This window comes from Macrobrachium rosenbergii, chromosome 3, assembly GCF_040412425.1.
Source record: "Macrobrachium rosenbergii isolate ZJJX-2024 chromosome 3, ASM4041242v1, whole genome shotgun sequence".
In the NCBI taxonomy this organism is placed as follows: Eukaryota; Metazoa; Arthropoda; class Malacostraca; order Decapoda; family Palaemonidae; genus Macrobrachium; species Macrobrachium rosenbergii.
The window spans coordinates 35,834,753-35,853,976 of record NC_089743.1 but is presented as its reverse complement, the minus strand read 5'-3'; the positions used below and the strand labels follow the sequence as shown (position 1 = coordinate 35,853,976).

At 35.3% G+C, this 19,224-nt stretch overlaps 1 long non-coding RNA gene across 1 annotated transcript in view; it reads right to left on the bottom strand.

Moving 5' to 3' along the window:
- Nucleotides 1-14,840, bottom strand: part of LOC136854482 (uncharacterized) — a 21,104-nt gene extending 6,264 nt beyond the window's left edge. The window contains exon 1 of the long non-coding RNA XR_010857706.1: nucleotides 14,710-14,840. This is a non-coding gene — a long non-coding RNA (uncharacterized lncRNA). The remainder of the gene's footprint in view (nucleotides 1-14,709) is intronic.
- Between the last annotated feature and the right edge of the window lie 4,384 nt (nucleotides 14,841-19,224).

The window sequence follows — 19,224 nt, the reverse complement described above, 5'->3', positions numbered from 1 at the left end:
TATATATATATATATATATATAGATATTATACATATATATATATATATATATATATATATATATATATATATATATATATATATATTATACATATATATATATATATATATATATATTATATATATATATATATATATATATATATATATATATATATATATAGATATTATACATATATATATATATAGATATATATATATATATATATATATATAGATATATATATATATATATATATATATATATATATATATATACATATATATACATATATATATATATATATATATATATACATATATATTATACATATATATATATATATATTGTCACGATGCGTATCAAGTACCTGGTTATTACACAACTAATCTCAAGATTCAAAAATATACCTCACTTCAGCCAGATACCTGAACTCTCATAACATTAATTTTTACGACTGAGTACTCTAAAGGTAACAGTGATCCTTAAGAAAAAACTTATTTATCAATCACTTGAAAAAATCAAACTAAGTTCATCAGAACATATGTGAGGTATCAAAAATTAAACTAGAAATCTTATAGAGTAAAAAGGGCATCACTCCATCAAAAAACTCTAACTGTTTCCCTGGTCTTAATTCACTTTAGCAAAACTAAAAGAACAAAACATGTTTATCACTTTGCCTTATGCACACACAATCAATCCTATTCACTGGTGATCAATAAATGAAACACTGTTTTTCTAAAAATGTTAAATACAAAAATTTATTTTCAGATTCAAAGTTTATAACTAGAATTACAATTAATTAGAATTCACAATCTGAAAAATTTACTATTAGTTGAAAATAACACAAAACTCAATGAATTCTTGAATTAAATTATGAAACAAAACTAATTCACAAAAACTTTATCAGGAATTTAAATTAATCAAGTAAAATTTAAACTATCAAGAATTACTCAAGATTTAAAAGAAAATCTCAATAAATGAAATCAAGTATGCAATGTTAAATTAAGTATGCAATGTTAAATTAATTATGCAATGTTAAATATGCAATGTTAAATTAAGTATGCAATGTTAAATTACCAAGAAATATTTACAATGCTATGTGAATAAATGTTACATCACAAACATAAAAATGTGAAAATATAAAGAAATTGTAAATAGAAAAACACACAAAAATACACGTAAGATTTATCAATAATGATTTCACTTGTTCAAAATTTCTAACTTATCACACCATAACCTCTAACTTATCATACCATGGTATCAATAAGTAAAATTTCACGTTACCTTACACAACTTGTGAAAACCTCTGTAAATCACTTTGCTGCAGCTGCACACAATTAACACACTTTTTTACCAGCGCCGTTATGATTTAACTAAATAACTTTGCTAAATTCAGATCTCAAAAGTTAATGTTAAAAGTGACCACAAAAATTTACATTAAAAGTAATCTCTTCCTAATAAGGAATGAGAGAGAGAGAGATATGGAACCAAATCGACTGGTCTCAGAAATCAGAATGAAATAAATTTTTGGATTCCAGTAATACGTGAAACAATTACATGATGTCATTAAAGCATTTTGGGTGCGAGATACTAAAGAAGCTTCTAGAAGCAGGGAAGTGACGTCATTAAAGCGTTTTTGGTTAGATACAATGGAGAAGCTTCTAGAAGGAAAATCAAGACGTCATCCCAGCAAAACGTTTTGAACGCAAATCTTACAAAACATGACGTAATTGATCCAGGACCGCGTATTCTTTCTCGCAAAGTGGCGTGCACGTGACTCAAACAACGCATGCAACAACATGAAATCACTCCTCTTGAGCCCGTATGGGACGAATTGGCGTTTGTTTTTGCAAATCTGTCATCTGCTAACCCAAAACAAAGCGTTCCCTCTTATCTCAACTGATGACAACTGAAACGAAACAAGCCTTTGTAGACACACACACGTGTTCACATACTACGCTTTTACCAAGAAAGATATTCGTTCTAAATTACGTTACTATTAAAATTGTATTAACAATTCTAAATTACGCTATCAAGTAATCATTAGTACTTTTGAGATCTGATGTCAAACTAAATATGACACTTCAACAACCATTATCATTAAACATAACACATGAAAAAAGTAAATATGTCAATATTATAGGAGGATATACGTATTACAAGGCAACATCATGAAATTCACTCCCCGAGAAGATTACTTATCCCGGGTTTGAATCAGCGATTCACAACGGGATAAATAATCTACTATGACATTATCTTTTCCTGAAATGTGTTTAACACTTACATTATATGGTTGCAGGCATAAAGACCACCTGGTCAGTCTCATATTATTATTTTTCATCTTATTGATGAATGAGATTGGGTTGTGATCCGACAATACTAAAATTTCTTCATTCTAGGTCGGTTCACATACACTTCAAACTTTTTTCAATGCTGTGATTAATGCTAATGTTTCTTTTTCAATTGTTGAGTATGTTTTCTGGTGCTTTTTCAACTTTGAAGACATAAAACATACTGGATGTAAGATTCTGTTGTCATCTTTTGAAGTAGAACAGCTCCAATTCCACAGTCGGATGCATCAACTTGTATCACAAACTTTTTATTGAAGTCTGGAGCTTGAAGCACTGGTCTTGAAGTTAATATGGCTTTAACCTTATCAAATGATTCTTGACATTCTGGAGTCCAATCAAACTTTCTTTTAGGACTGGTTAAGTCAGTTAAAGGGAGCTACTACGGCTGAGAAATTTGGACAGAAGCGGCGATAAAATCCAGCCATGCCCAAAAATCTTTGTAGCTGTTTCCTCGTAGCAGGAGGGGTAGCCTTACGGATACCTTCTACATTAGTAGCGTCAATAGGAGCGAGAAGGCCTTTTCCAACTTCAAATCCTAGGTACTGTACAGTTGCCTTTCCAAACTCAGTTTTTGTAAGTTGATTGTTAGTCCTGCTTCCCGAAGTTTCTTGAACACTTTCCTTAATATCTTCAGATGTTCTTCCCATGTATTAGAATAAATCACAATGTCATCAAGGTATACACCTACTCCTTCTATTGATCCTAGTAGTTGATCCATCACTCGCTGGAATGTTGCAGGTGCATTCATCAGACCAAACGGCAAAACAGTGTATTGATACAGTCCAAAAGGAGTAATGAAAGCTGACAGCAACTTAGCATTCTCATCTAAGGGAATTTGATAATATCCTTTCAACAAGTCTATCTTGAAACAAATTTGGCTTGCCCAATATTATCAAGTAATTGATCAATAAGAGGCAAAGGGATAATTGTCAGCCACACTGATGGAATTCAGTTTCCTATAATCAGTACACATCCTAAATGAGCCATCTGGTTTCTTCACTAACACACAAGGAGAACTATAATGACTTGAACTGGGTTCTGCTAATCCATGCTGCAACAAATATTCAACTTCTTTCTTCAAAACATCTCGATGAAAAGGCGATAAGCGATAAGCTCTCTCATTTTAAAAGGTTTTCCATCTTCTCTGATCTTTATCTCATGCTTTGTCAGATTGGTACACCTAGGTACATCTGCAAAAATTTCAGGAAACTTTGAATAACTTCACTTAATTCACTACTTTGCTCAATACTCAGATGTTTTAGTTTATCTTCCAAATTTTCTAATATTGAAGAATTGTTCATCTTGTTTTCAGCTCCCAATTCGTAGCCGTCATCGTCCTCTGTAGATGAAGTTGTTTGTGTTATTGACACTGTTTCAGTTTTAGTCTCTGAGAAGTAAGGTTTCAAAAGATTCACATGTATCTTCCTCTGTCGTTTTCTTCTTCCTGGTGTTTCAATCACATAAGTTCGATCACTTAACTTCTCTATTATCCTATAAGGACCTTGAAACTTATTGTAAGGGGAAATCTTTTCACTGGTAAGAACACTAGAACTTGCTGTCCAATACTAAAATTTCTTAGCTTAGTTTTAGCATCATATTTCCTTTTCATTTTCTCTTGACTTATTTTCAAATTTTCTAAAGAGAATTTTCTAATTTCTCTTAATCTTTTCCTCAAGTTCTTCACATATTCTCCTTGGATTTCCTCTTGATTTTCTTCCCAATTCTCTGCAAGAATCTTCAATGGATCTCTAATGTCTCGACCAAAAATCATTTCATTTGGTGAACATCCCATGCTTTCTTGATAAGCATTCCTAACTTCAAATAACATTAAAGGTAAACCAGCATCCCATTCTCTTCCTGATTCATTACAATACTTAGTTAACATACTTTTCAATGTCTGGTGGAACCTTTCCAAGGCTCCTTGAGTCTCTGGATGATAAGCAGTTGATAACTGTTGTTTTACTCCTAACAAGTTCATCACATCCTGGAATAATTTTGAAGTAAAGTTCGTTCCTCTATCACTTTGCACAATTTCTGGTATTCCAAACTTGAGAAAAACTCCACCAACTTCTCAGCAATTACCTTTGCACTTATACTTCTTACAGGAATCGCCTCAGGATACCTAGTCACTGGACACATTAATGTTAATAGATATTCATTTCCTTTCTTTGTTTTCGGAAGTGGCCCAACCACATCTATAATTACCTTGCTAAAGGGTTCTCCTCTAACTTCTATGGGATGTAGGGGTGCTTTCTGAATGGTTTCATTCGGTTTTCCAGCTATCTGGCATGTGTGACACACTCTGCAAATTTGCTAACGTCCTTGTGAAGTCCAGGCCAGAAAAAATACTTCATAACCTTCTCAACAGTCTTCCTGATTCCATATGTCCAGACTCGTGCGCTACTGCTACAACTTGTTTCCTCAATGGATATGGAATCAAAATTTGATGATATTCACCCCATTCAGCATTTCCTGGTATATCTGCAGGTCGATGCTTCCTCATTAGCAATCCTTCCTTTAGATAATAACAGGTAGAGAGTTTGTTGCATCTCTTCTTGATCAACAACTCTGAAGAACAAATCAGCCAACGTTGTATCCCTCTTCTGCAGTTTCATTAGCTTCTCTCTTGTCACTTGACCAACTTCAAGGGCTGAACTCTCCATATCTGCTAACTCTGCTTCTACAGTTTCACTACTATCTTCAGGAACTCTTTGACTACTCAGAGTCTCTTCAATAACAACAGGATCCTCTTCTTCTTGGGAAATCTCTTCACTACTAACACTAGGGAAACTTCACTTTCCTGGAACAGTTCTTCTAATCTTAAAATCCTTCACTTGATTCTTCTGGTGCAGGTAAATCCTCAGTATCTTCACTTGCAGACATAGTTCTCTTCATACTCCTGGTAGTTACACAACTTGGAAACAGGTGGGGTTTTTCTTCTCTAAAGCTACTGTAGGACTAACTTTAACGGTTTGTCTGTCACTATAGGACAAGGAACAAATGGTACACTACCAACTTCATTACCCAGTAAAACATGTACACCTTCAACAGCTAGTGAGTCCTTTACAGCAAAATCAACATTTCCTGTCACCAATTCACAGGACAAATGCAAGCGGCATATAGGAGTTACCTCTTCTCCTCCTATACCCTTCAAAATAACTGAATCTCCGGTGAGATTCTTCTCCAACTGTGGGTGAGCACCACGAACAACCACACTATGGTTACTCCCGTATCACGTAATACCTTGACTGGTACCTGCACACTTCCTCCTTGAGTTGTCAGCATACCTTCATAGATATATGGCTTAGAAGCCTCCAAGCTGCTCAGCCACTCACTGTTTGAAGTTACATTTCCACTGGTTGCTAAACACTCTGCTTGTTTAGTCTCAGTCTCCCCCCACACTGCTCTTCGTAGTTTGCTTCACCTGGTTACCTTTAACCACTTGACCAACTGGTTTGGTCTGCTCTTGTGTCTGATAACAATCTCGACTGTAGTGTCCTACTCTTCCACACTTGTAGCAGACAACATTAGTCTTCTGTATCTGTCTTGAAAACTGACTGGATGATGAGGATTTAACATTTAATTGCTGAGGGTGTTACCTGACTTTGTATTGGCATAGCCACTAGAAGGATTTCCAGTTGTAATGTTTCTGAAATTTGGATGAGATCTGAAACCTGTGCGTTGTTGGTTCTGGTATTTTGACATTATAATTTCTTTTGCTAGAAATTATATTAAAATCTTCACTCAATGTAGCAGCTTTGTCAAGTTTTTAACCTCTCTCTCTCTTAAATAGGCTCTTATGTGTTCAGGAATTCCTCTAAGATATTGTTCTAGGACTACTAACTCCTCAAGTTCGTCCATAGATTTAACTTTTAGCAGCCTCCAACCATCGTTTAAAACATCTTCTTACTTTGTAAGCATAATCCAAGAAAGTTATCTTGTCATCCTTTCTCAAAGATCTGAATCTTTCATTATAATATTCAGGGGTCATCTGGTAAACTTGTAGCACATTATGTTTGAGTACCTTGTACTCTTTACACTGATCAGCTGATAAGGCTAAATAGGCACTTCTTCCTTTACCAATGAGAACACTCTGTAACAAGACCGACCATTTATCCTCTGGCCATCCCATACCTGAAGCTACTTTTTCAAAGTGATCAAAAAACTCATCTGGGGCTTCTTCTGTAAATTTGGAATTAACTTCTGCACTCTTACTACATCAAATACAGGGTCTGAATTACCTTGAGTAGGGTTACACGGTATTACAGGTAATGTGGATCGAGCTTTTATTAACTCCATCTCCTTTCATGTCTTGCTCTTTTCTCCTCTTTTGCTCTTTCTCTTTCTTCTTTTGCTCTTTCTCTTTCTTCTTCTGCTGCTTTTTCTTCTTCTCTTTCCTTTCTTTCTCTTTTCTCTCTATCTTCTCTTTCTCTTTCTGCTTGCATTTTCTCTCTGTCAGCCTGTATCCTCAGCTTAATCAAATTTTCTTCTGCTTCTATACGTCTAAGTTCTGCTTCTGCATCACTTTTCTCTTTCTTTTGCTCATGTTTATCTGTAAATTCTGCCTCAGCTGCATTCAACAATTCCTGTGCCTCTCCTAACTCTTCATCTACTTTACCAGAGTCCATCAATGCTTGGATTGCAATATATTTGATTTGTGCCTTAATCATACCACTAGACACATTACCCCCACATGCTACTGCTAAAGCAATCCACTGTGCCTTAGTCAGGTTGGATTCAGATAACTCTTGGATGGAAGGAGCTGCTAAAAACCTCTGAACATTGAACAGAGCCATTTTCTCTAAGTTACTCAACTAAATAATTCACAATACAAAGCAAAAAATAACTATGTGGTCACTCTCCTATCAAAATATATCCCTAACACCACCAGTATAAACCATAAACCAGAGTGATATTTTGTTTTGTTCCACGGGTCTCTGGGCACCAAACAATATTATGTCACGATGCGTATCAAGTACCTGGTTATTACACAACTAATCTCAAGATTCAAAAATATACCTCACTTCAGCCAGATACCTGAACTCTCATAACATTAATTGTTACGACTGAGTACTCTAAAGGTAACAGTGATCCCTTAAGAAAAAAACTTATTTATCAATCACTTGAAAAATCAAACTAAGTTCGTCAGAACATATGTGAGGTATCAAAAATTAAACTAGAAATCTTATAGAGTAAAAGGGCATCACTCCATCAAAAAACTCTGTTTCCCTGGTCTTAATTCACTTTAGCAAAACTAAAAGAACAAAACATGTTTATCACTTTGCCTTATGCACACACAATCAATCCTATTCACTGGTGATCAATAAATGAAACACTGTTTTTCTAAAAATGTTAAATACAAAAATTTATTTTCAGATTCAAAGTTTATAACTAGAATTCACAATTAATTAGAATTCACAATCTGAAAAATTTACTATTAGTTGAAAATAACACAAAACTCAATGAATTCTTGAATTAAATTATGAAACAAAACTAATTCACAAAAAAACTTTATCAGGAATTTAAATTAATCAAGTAAAATTTAAACTATCAAGAATTACTCAAGATTTAAAAAGAAAATCTCAATAAATGAAATCAAGTATGCAATGTTAAATTAAGTATGCAATGTTAAATTAATTATGCAATGTTAAATATGCAATGTTAAATTAAGTATGCAATGTTAAATTACCAAGAAATATTTACAATGCTATGTGAATAAATGTTACATCACAAACATAAAAAATGTGAAAATATAAAGAAATTGTAAATAGAAAAACACACAAAAATACACGTAAGATTTATCAATAATGATTTCACTTGTTCAAAATTTCCTAACTTATCACACCATAACCTCCTAACTTATCATACCATGGTATCAATAAGTAAAATTTCACGTTACCTTACACAACTTGTGAAAACCTCTGAAATCACTTGCTGCAGCTGCGTTACACAATACACACTTTTACCAGGCGCCGTTACGAACTAAATAACTTTGCTAAATTCAGATCTCAAAAGTTAATGTTAAAAGTGACCACAAAAATTTACATTAAAAGTAATCTCTTCCTAATAAGGAATGAGAGAGAGAGAGAGAGATATGGAACCAAATCGACTGGTCTCAGAAATCAGAATGAAATAAATTTTTGGATTCCAGTAATACGTGAAACAATTACATGATGTCATTAAAGCATTTTGGGTGCGAGATACTAAAGAAGCTTCTAGAAGCAGGGAAGTGACGTCATTAAAGCGTTTTGGGTGCGAGATACAATGGAGAAGCTTCTAGAAGGAAAGTTACGTCATCCCAGCAAAACGTTTTGAACGCATCTTACAAAACATGACGTAATTGATCAGGACACGTATTCTTTCTCGCAAAGTGGCGTACGTGACTCAAACAACGCATGCAACAACATGAAATCACTCGTCTTGAGCCCGTATGGGACGAATTGGCGTTTGTTTTGCAAATCTGTCATCGCTAACCCAAAACAAAGCGTTCCCTCTTATCTCAACTGATGACAACTGAAACGAAACAAGCCTTTGTAGACACACACACGTGTTCACATACTACGCTATTACCAAGAAAGATATTCGTTCTAAATTACGTTACTATTAAAATTATAACAACAATTCTAAATTACGCTATCAAGTAATCATTAGTACTTTTGAGATCTGATGTCAAACTAAATATGACACTTCAACAACCATTATCATTAAACATAACACATGAAAAAAGTAAATATGTCAATATTATAGAGGATATACTATTACAAGGCAACATCATGAAATATATATATATATATATATATATATATATATATATATATATATATATATATATATATATATATATATATATATATGTGAATGTCTTTTACTGTAATACCACAGTGTAATATGAACATAAGAAGGCCCATAAAACACTATTTGAACGTTGCAACCACATATTTCGAGCACTTCCTTCCGTGCTCCTGTTCACTGGTAAAATATGGACGGATGAAATGCTACAGGAGTATATATACAAAGCATATGTAGGTGTGGCATTAAGTCTCCGATGGTATGCAGGTGATCGTTTCCCAAGAAGGAGGGAAAATAAATAATTCCCTAGTGGTTTTTGGCCTCGTTAACTCCTGTTTTGCGATTCGTCTGGTGGTCATGTTTCCACTCTCCCCCCAATACCTGACGAGAGCGACTTAACGAATCGGCCAGTACGTTGAGACTCCCCGATGCAAATTGGGGAAGAAGAGACACTTTCCATTCTTTGCACCATCTCAGGACTCTTTGTGCTATAGAACTGAGTTCTGTTGATCTTGTTCCCCCCCCCCCCAGGTTCTTCAGATACGACACGGCAGTTACGTAGTTGCAAAACAGAGCCACTACTCTGTTGCGCACTGGGTCTGAAAAACACCTGAGGGCTTCTTCTACAGCCCTGAGTTTCTGAATATTGATTGACTCCTCTTGTTCCCAATCCCCCCAGGGGCCAGAAGACTGCGTTTCCTCCAAGGTTGCTCCCCAACCTTGATCTGAGGCATCTGTGTACAGATGAACATCGGGAAGAGGAGGGCTGATAGACCTACCGGGTGTTAGATGCACTTCTTCTGAACACCACAGAAGGTCCGACAGGCAAGAATTGTTCCAGACTACAACTGCATTCTCGTTGCGGTAGTCGCAGCAATTCCTGAGACATGCCTGAAGAGAACACATCCGGAGACGAGACCCTGGAATTAAAAGAGAGAGAGAGAGAAGACCTTCTCCCTGAGAGGCTTCTCCAAGTTGATACCAACTGTTTCCTGATGGACAGGAACACCTCTACCTGTTGAAGGACCGACTGGATCCTCTCCAGGGTTGGGAAAACCCTCAAAGGAAGAGAGAGAGAATCCTCATCCCTAAATAGGTCCTAGATTGTGTTGGAACTAGGAAACTCTTGGCAAAGTTTAGACGAATTCCTAGTATCTTGCATAGTTTCAATGAGAAGTCCTTCGCCCTACTAGCTCCTCTAGAGAAGAGGCAAGGATCAGCCAATCATCTAGGTACCTCAACATTCTGTACCCTCGACGATGCATAATTGCCAACACATGCGACATGACCCTCGTAAACACCTGCGGAGGTGTAGTCAGCCAGAAGGGGAGAACATCCGGATAATGAGGGGGAAGATGACCAAGATAGAAATCTCATCTTTTCGTGCTCACAAACGTCCTAGACGAAGCCAAAGCATTCGCCTGGTGTGCCAGACCCATCAAGAAAGAAGTTATTAAGCTGTCAAACAGCCCCAGATCCGAAGGGACGTAGCCGTCACTCTTTAAGAACCCCAGTAAACCTGACAACATCCAAAGAGTGCAAAAGGCTCAGTCAGATTGTGCGCACACATCCTCCAGAGCACCTGCTTCCCTAAGAGAAATCCCTAAAAGCCGAGATGACACCAGAGACCTACACAGGATTGCCTCAACGGATTCATTGAGTGGCAACCTGACACCTGCTGGAGGGTTACCTCGAACTGAATAAATCACCTTACGCGGAGAAAGAAGAGAAATGCCCTGCCTGTTAGAAGCCACCACCGACACTAAATGACCATCCGCTTCCTCCAAAGCCTGTCTAACCCAATGGAACCAAACCAGCCCACAAGAAAAAGGAGCAGGAGCTGGGGCTTAATGGCATAAAAAGACTCAAAGACTTATCTGACGAAGGGTTGGAACATGAAACGCCTGAGGCTAAATTCTGCCGAAACTGCGTTTTCACCTGTCTGGAAGATCCTCCTACCGAAGAAGGCTGTACTGAGAAAGGAAAGGCAGAAGACAGAGGAATAGCAGACAAAGAAAGAGTTACCCGAGAAGAGGAAATGCCAAAAGTTGAAGGAGGGGGGAAAGTGGAAGATGTGGAAGCCGCAGGAAAGACAGAGGAAGAAGAAGCCATGGAGGAGACTGAAAAAGGAGCAACAGAGAATGTGGGAGCGGAAGATGAAGCGAGTGACAGATAACCCCGAAGAAGAAGAATCCTTAGAACGAAGGGACAAAAAGTACACAGAGTACACCCTCCTTGATAATCCTGAAGCATATCCGACATGAATTCTGGACACTACTGCGTCACCTACTCTCTAATTTTAGAGAAACCATTCAAAAAACAACCTCTCACCAAAAGTCTGTACCATTTTAAAAGACCCAACAAATCTGCATTATATTCTGCCACATCCAATTGCAGATCATGCAAGCCACTTTTAGAAGCCAAAAAAAGACACACCAGAATCTGCCTTACTAGATGAAGTAGGAAAAACAGAGACGGGGGAAACTAAAGTAGAAGATTCAAAACAGTCGAAAGAGTCTTAGGAGCTAAAGCAAAAGGATTCTGCACCACAGGAACTGAAACATCGTCTTGAGACTTTGAGTCAGTCCAAAAAAGAAGCAATGAAGGCGAAAATTTTGCCGAAGCACAAATTCCACTTGAACCTGAAACTGGAACCCGACCAGGAGAATGACTCTGCACACTTAATACTTTCTCCTCACTACCTAACCCAGACCTATCCATCTTTGTCACACCTAGATCCTGATCCTGACTAACATTATCAACATTAAATTTATCATCAACACTACAAGGGGGTGGGGGGGATCCTTCACTGCCTGCTCCATGTCGAGGGGGCTGGCAGAACCTACCCACTAGGAGGCTTGCGGTTCTCCATTACCCTCAGCATCTGTTAGGGCTGGTTCTGGAACAGGCAGGGGAGCTGAAAAGGAAGAAGGATTAGACATACTAACACTACTACTATCCCTATCTGAAAATTGTCGAAAAAGACTGGCTATTAAATTTGTCATACTACTTGCAATCCTATCCTCTATCTGTTCGACTACCTCTGAACTCACTAAATCTTTCGGCTGCTCTGTAGCAGCAGCCTGAGACACCTGAGGCATTGAAGAACCTGACCCACCGTTTGCTGCCCTTACTAGCCAATGACTTGCAATGACAAATGTAATCCTCCATTTCTTCTACCGTCCAAGTGGAACATTCATCGTAACGAGTCAGATCACACTTAACCTTCCTATGTACCTGACAGACTGAATGTCTATCGTGTCTCAAGGTACTCATCCGTCTCTTGCAGGAAGAAGAAGCGATGAGTGCTAGCATCCACAGTCGTAGGGGCAGTCGAAGTCGAAGCCAAAGGCGCGGTGGTAGAAGGTGAAAGAGAAGACTTGTCCATGATGACTAATTGAGACCGGGAACCAGCGAATCCAAATCCAAAAACGTTCCCCATCGAAGATATCCAGAAAAAGTTCAGCAACCAAGCAGAAGTCATAAATCCGGGAGAAAAACCCAGTAAATACAATCCAGGTCTTCACCAGAAATCCAAAATATAAGAGAGAAGTCGGGCAATAGGATTAAACTTCGCACTGCGGAAGGAAACAACCATCCAGCAGCGCCAACAAAAAGCAATTGACATAATAATTTGACGAAGGTAGGAGTGTCGGCACACACCTGTGTCAGCGTTGCCAACCATTTGTTATGGTAGCTCAAGTGACAAGATTTTACCTGCAGCATTGGTAACGCTGGCTGTTAAAATTTCCCACTAGTGGGATTGGTAATTGAGAGCTGTTCAGGCTAGTGGGATTAGGGGTGAATTCAGGTGTTCAGGGAGTGTATTGCAATACAGTAGTTATTATTTAAAAATAAAAATGTAGCAACACCAAAAAGCTAGTTATTTCTTAGCAATGCAGCAGGTAGCCTACATTTATCCAAAGAAACTCCAACACAAAACTGCGACGGTCAGAGTACTGTACAAAGGTTCAGGTCAATTTCTGAGACATTTGGGTACATATGTATAAGGTTACCAGCTTGCATCACACAACTAGAATAATAATGGCACTGAAGAAGACTACCATCTGCCAAAAAGTGTCACAGTTACTTTTGGTAGTTGCTTAAGTCGTAAAAGTAAGCATCATAAACCCCCATCGATTATAGTTAACCCCCAATAAAATAGGATGTAAAAATTTAACAATACAGTTTCTATAATCACCTGTTGCTGAACTGCATTTGCACAGTCCATTATTTCAAGAAAATATTAAAAAGCACATGAAATCAGTTAGTGCGGCATACCTTTGCAAAACTAATGTTACATGGGTTAGATTAGGTAGTATCATCATTATTTCAGTATATGAAACCTATTCACATGGAACAAGCACACAGGCACACAGGGGTCAATGACTTGAAATTCAAGCTTCCAAAGAATTATGGTTTCAACCTCCCACCGCAGACCCCACACTGCAGTAGTAACTGATCATGATACAGAGCCAGTGATTTGTCATCTCTCTGGGGGACACAAACCCACAAAATCCGAGTGGCAAGCCACAACACTTAACCACTATACCAGCAGACCAGTAACTTATATTTCTAATTAGGCTAGTCTGACTTAAGAGTACTAGCATTTACAGTATACACATTTTAAAAACCAAATATGTATTTTTAAGAAAATCCATGGCTAGGCCTATTTCCAAAGCTCGACAACCGGCATATAACTGCACTAAGATGTTGCACAATTGATATGGCCTCATTAATACAGTTATATTGAGGCAACAGGTTAGGTTAAACCTGTCATGCAAAAACCAGTTTTTTATTTAAAGCAACAACAGCAACAGAACTAAATATAGTTTTAATATCTGAGACGGTATACAGTATATAATTATGCAGATGGCCACAATAAGTAGCAAAATCTGTTGCTATATCAGAAAACTAAAGTTGGAAGTAAACAGTTCATAATGACTGGTAATTTTTATATTTATTACGAAATCATGACAAACTCATTTTGCTTGGCTTGCAAACAAATAACAGAAACCAATTTCAATGTTGTGGAATGAGTAGGCCTACATCCACCATCATAAACCTTAGTTGTCAACATTTCTCCAAATCTCGTCTATTTCTTACCCAGGTTCGGCTAGGCTAGGCGTATTACTAAGCCAATTCACTGTTGCTCAAGTGGAAATTTCACCAAATTATTACAACTGCGAACAAAATACCTGTATAGTGAAACATCGTGACCACGAGAGCGTGAGGGAGGGGGCAGGGTATGGCCACAGGACAGAATGAGCCAAGAAAATTAGGCTAACCTAACTGACCATTTTTATAAATAATGAAAAACTCGTGCTCTGAAATCATCCAGATGTTCTTAAATACAACCTTATGTCAATAATCTCCTACTGATAATATTGCTTTGGCTAGAATAACTTCCAAATCGAAATAGGAAGAACCAGTTCTGAACAGTGGGTTTCAAAGTTCCTCCATCTTCCCTTGCAAAAACCACCAACTTATTTCAATAAATACGTCTTAACCAGGCTGGATTTATGAATTATGAATCAATATCATCAATTATTACTCATTAAGCGACCAGCAATAACTATATCTTACCGGAAATATGTCGTTTTCACGGCTCAACACAATAAATATTCGATAAAAGTCACAGGAAGTAAAACATCTTTCTCGGTGAGTCGGTGACCGTGCTTCGTCAAATAACAAGTAACAGTAATGGTGGAGTTGCCAGTTAGCCATTTGAAGCTCCCGGATTATGCGCGCGAGTGTTTAAATAAATAAATAGGTAAGTGGAAGGAAAACTATGCTTTAAATATAGACAAGTTGTTGGGTTTATAGAGGATCTTTACAAATCCGTAAAATTTGTTATATCTCTCTTAGTAATTTGATTTCATACACATATTTGCAAGTGTGCATATATACAGTATATATGCATATATATATATATATATATATATATATATATATATATATATATATATATATATATATATATATATATATATATATATATATATATATATATATATATAATATGATTAAAAACGAACTTTTAATCAAATCTCTCTCTCTCTCTCTCTCTCTCTCTCTCTCTCTCTCTCTCTCTCTCTCTCTCTCTCTCTCTCTCTCTCTCTCTCTCCATATTCTTCCTACCAAAATGTCCTTTCTGAAGGAGAATCTCCCACTACACTTGCTCGTAACTTTTGGCAGCGTTTTAACCTCCTAAAAGTGTCATCTGAATTCATGAAGTCCAATTCCTTCTAACCAAGAAGAATCGGAAATACGTTCCCCGGGTGACTCCATCTAAAGACCAGAAGAAAAAAAAAGACGAAGGTTAATTTTCTGCTCTCATTACCTTGTTCTACGTTCCGACGTTGCAGCAGGGGTTTGTATTTGTCTTTAATTTCTCTGTATGTATAATTCTTTATCAATAAATTTGATTTGTAGAAATTTTTCATTTCTACATCAATGGTTGTCTTTTTTTGTATTAAAATGTCTGTAGAGAGTGTTTATTTACTTAAAAAATTCCACCAAATAGAAAACTGCTAATAATCGCAATAAAGTCATTGAAATGGACCGTATCTTTCCTCCTATGGCTTACTAAAGCATTACTTACATCAGAAGATCGCATTACAAAAAGACTTTTATTCTAATAATATAAACTATAGAATTATTTAAGTACAATACTTGACTGTAGAGTACTTCGTTTTAAAATATAGCTCATTCAATAGTATTTTCAATAAACCTTGTAATAAGTATTTGTCATTTACTACAAATGACCTATAAATTGACTTGACACAATTTATGCTCTAGATTCTATACTAAACGAGAGTTATATCTATCAATTCACTATAACGGAATGCAAATTGAGACCAGTGAAATTAGGGTTATACTTTGTTCTAAATATATCGCTTTTATCCTCCAAGTAAAATTATTGACAAGCTATAATTATGGAGCGTAACTCTGGAATATAAAACCCTTGTTTTATTAATAATTCGACATTTTTTCATAGCCCTCAGTTTCGTGCAATTGGAAACTCAAAAGTTCCAGCGAATAAGCTGTGCATTACTACCCTAAAGCAAGTCTTGTATTTTAATAATTTATCTATATTTTTATCTATTAATTATAAAATTGTTCATTTATTTTTTCTTCTCTAATAACTAATCTATTATTTCTGTATAACCTGTTACCTTCTGTCACTTCTTTCAAATGAACACCATACTCTTTAAAAGCTTGAATTTCAGGTCAGTGGTCCCAGTGGGCTTGGTTCATATGAATAGGTTTCATCTTCTGAATAATAATAATAATAATGATAAAGTATCCGTGGGAATGGCAAGATAAACAGCTGGTTTAACACGCTGTCAAAAACACTTTAAAAAACATCCCCCTCCCCCGCCAAAAAAGGTTATAATAGCCCATAGAAACGCTATTTTCAATTATGGCAGTTAATGACTAACGTGACATATGTTTGTAACAAACGACAGCGGGGTCTATACGGTGCAAAAAAAAGTAGAGAATTTCCACATCAAAACAGTAGACTAGTGTTCTTTCACCTTTACATTTTGAAGTAATACATATATACATGTATTAATATATACATATATTACATATATTACATATATACATATATACATATATATACATATATATGTATGTATGTATATATATATATATATATATATATATATATATGTGTGTGTGTATATATAGATAGATATACACACACACACACACACACACACATATATATATATATATATATATATATATATATATATATATATATATATATATATATATATATGGGTGTCTGTTGAACCGGCAATTGCTCACGATATAATAATAATAATAATAATAATAATAATAATAATAATAATAATAATAATAACCACCATCTACTATTCAGTGAAAGTATACCAGTATTTATGAATGAGGAAGCCTTCCTTACTTCCATTCACAGAATAAATTGACGAATTCCAACGTCTTGTTCAGAGAGAGAAGCATTTTTTTTTATTTTCGCTTTTATTCCTTTTATTTTCTGTCGAAAACACCAGACAAAAAGACTTTTTTCTTCGACTTTTTACTTTTATTTTTCTCTCTTTTTTACTCTTTTACAGATCATTACTCTCGCCCGTTTGAAAAATACGGTGCTTTAAACTTCAAGAGAGTAATCCTCTTTTATTGTCTATTTTTCTTTCAAGGAATGACCAGGCGATTGTGGCAAAATATAGATTTATTTTTCCTCCAGGTTCTGAGGAAAGTGCGACTAGGGAATTAATATTTTTAATTTTCTGTCGGGAATTTGAGTATCGAGTGGGAAAAATATCAGTAAAATGCAATGTAAAAGAAATAGCTGGTGAGACATATGTGTACCCCATTTGAGAGGTAATTTCATTGCTTACCTATAGCTATAAAGTCGAGACGTCCCATCTATTGGTAGCGTTGGTAATAACCGCATCAAAGGTTGCTGGTAGCTCATCTCAGTACTCACTCTGCAATACGGTAAATTCAGAATAATAGCGACTTTTTTCAGCAGTTAACGACATAGCAAAAATCTAGAGATATTTAGAAATATCTAGCGACAGTTCTAGAGAGTTTTGTATTTGTTAGATGTCTTGATAAAAATAAATATCAAATTGCATAGATTTCATCACACACATGAATCTTGGTTTCATTCTGTATGGTGAGAACAGTTACGTTTTGAACATGTCAAATACCTGTCCGTTTGGTAAGCAATTCTCGCTTCACTCACAGCACGGTGGAAGAAACTTCATCATGTGGCTTGGACAGAAACATCAAGTACTCTAAATTTCTGGTCAGAAGTAGCGCACTACAGAGATGCGTCAGATGAAAATCCATACCTGGATCTGTCTGAAATGGCTCTCTCTGCATTACCTTTACCACATTCTAACGCTGACGTAGAGCGCACATTTAGCAATATGAATTTGGTGAAGTCAAAGTAGCTCATCTCAGTACTCACTCACTCTGCAATAAATTAATCAGTGTTGCCAATTTAAGTCGCTAGATCTAGAGATATTAGTTTCTAACTAGCGACTTTTTTCAGCAGTTAGCGACATAGCAAAAATCTAGAGATATTTAGAAATATCTAGCGACGGTTCTAGAGAGTTTTGTATTTGTTAGATGTTTTGATATGTATATATATATATATATATATATATATATATATATATATATATATATATATATATATATATATATATATATATATATATATATATATATATATAAACAAAAACAAAGAAGACATACATAACATGCAAACTAAATAATATTTTCCAACTCCAAAAGTCTCACTCTCGCAAGCACTTATGGAAATGAATTGATAATTGCCCTCTGGTCATTTCATATCCTGCATTTTACCTTTGGTACAGAGAGAGAGAGAGGGTAACAAAACTCCTCTCCTAATATTCTGTTAAAATACGCAAGGAAGAGTGAGAGGAACAAACCATTTTTATTTGCTTCATTGTGGAAATGGAATGTATATCTATTGTTCTTAGGTAAGTCATTTGATTGGAGTATCAAGTTCCATTTTCATTTGATTGTCATTAGAGAATGAAAATATACAAAATGTGTAAAATGAAAAATGGATAATTACAGAGGAAAATTCTTTATATAGGTGGTATTTAAGAACATTTTAATGAATGAGATCCTTATAAAGAACGTATATAAGGATTCACCTGCCTTTCGATATACACGATTTGTAAACAAGATACTTAATTGTTTGTCATATAAAAAGCTTACTCTACCGTTGTTTTGACACATTATGTATGTATATATATATATATATATATATATATATATATATATATATATATATATATATATATATATATATATATGTATATATATATATATATATATATTTGTATATATATATATATATATATATATATATATATATATATATATATATATATATATATATATATATATATATATATATACATAGACACACACACACACACATATGTTCATATATATTGATATATATATATTTATATATATATATATATATATATATATATATATATATATATATATATATATATACATAGACACACACACACACACACATATGTTCATATGTATATA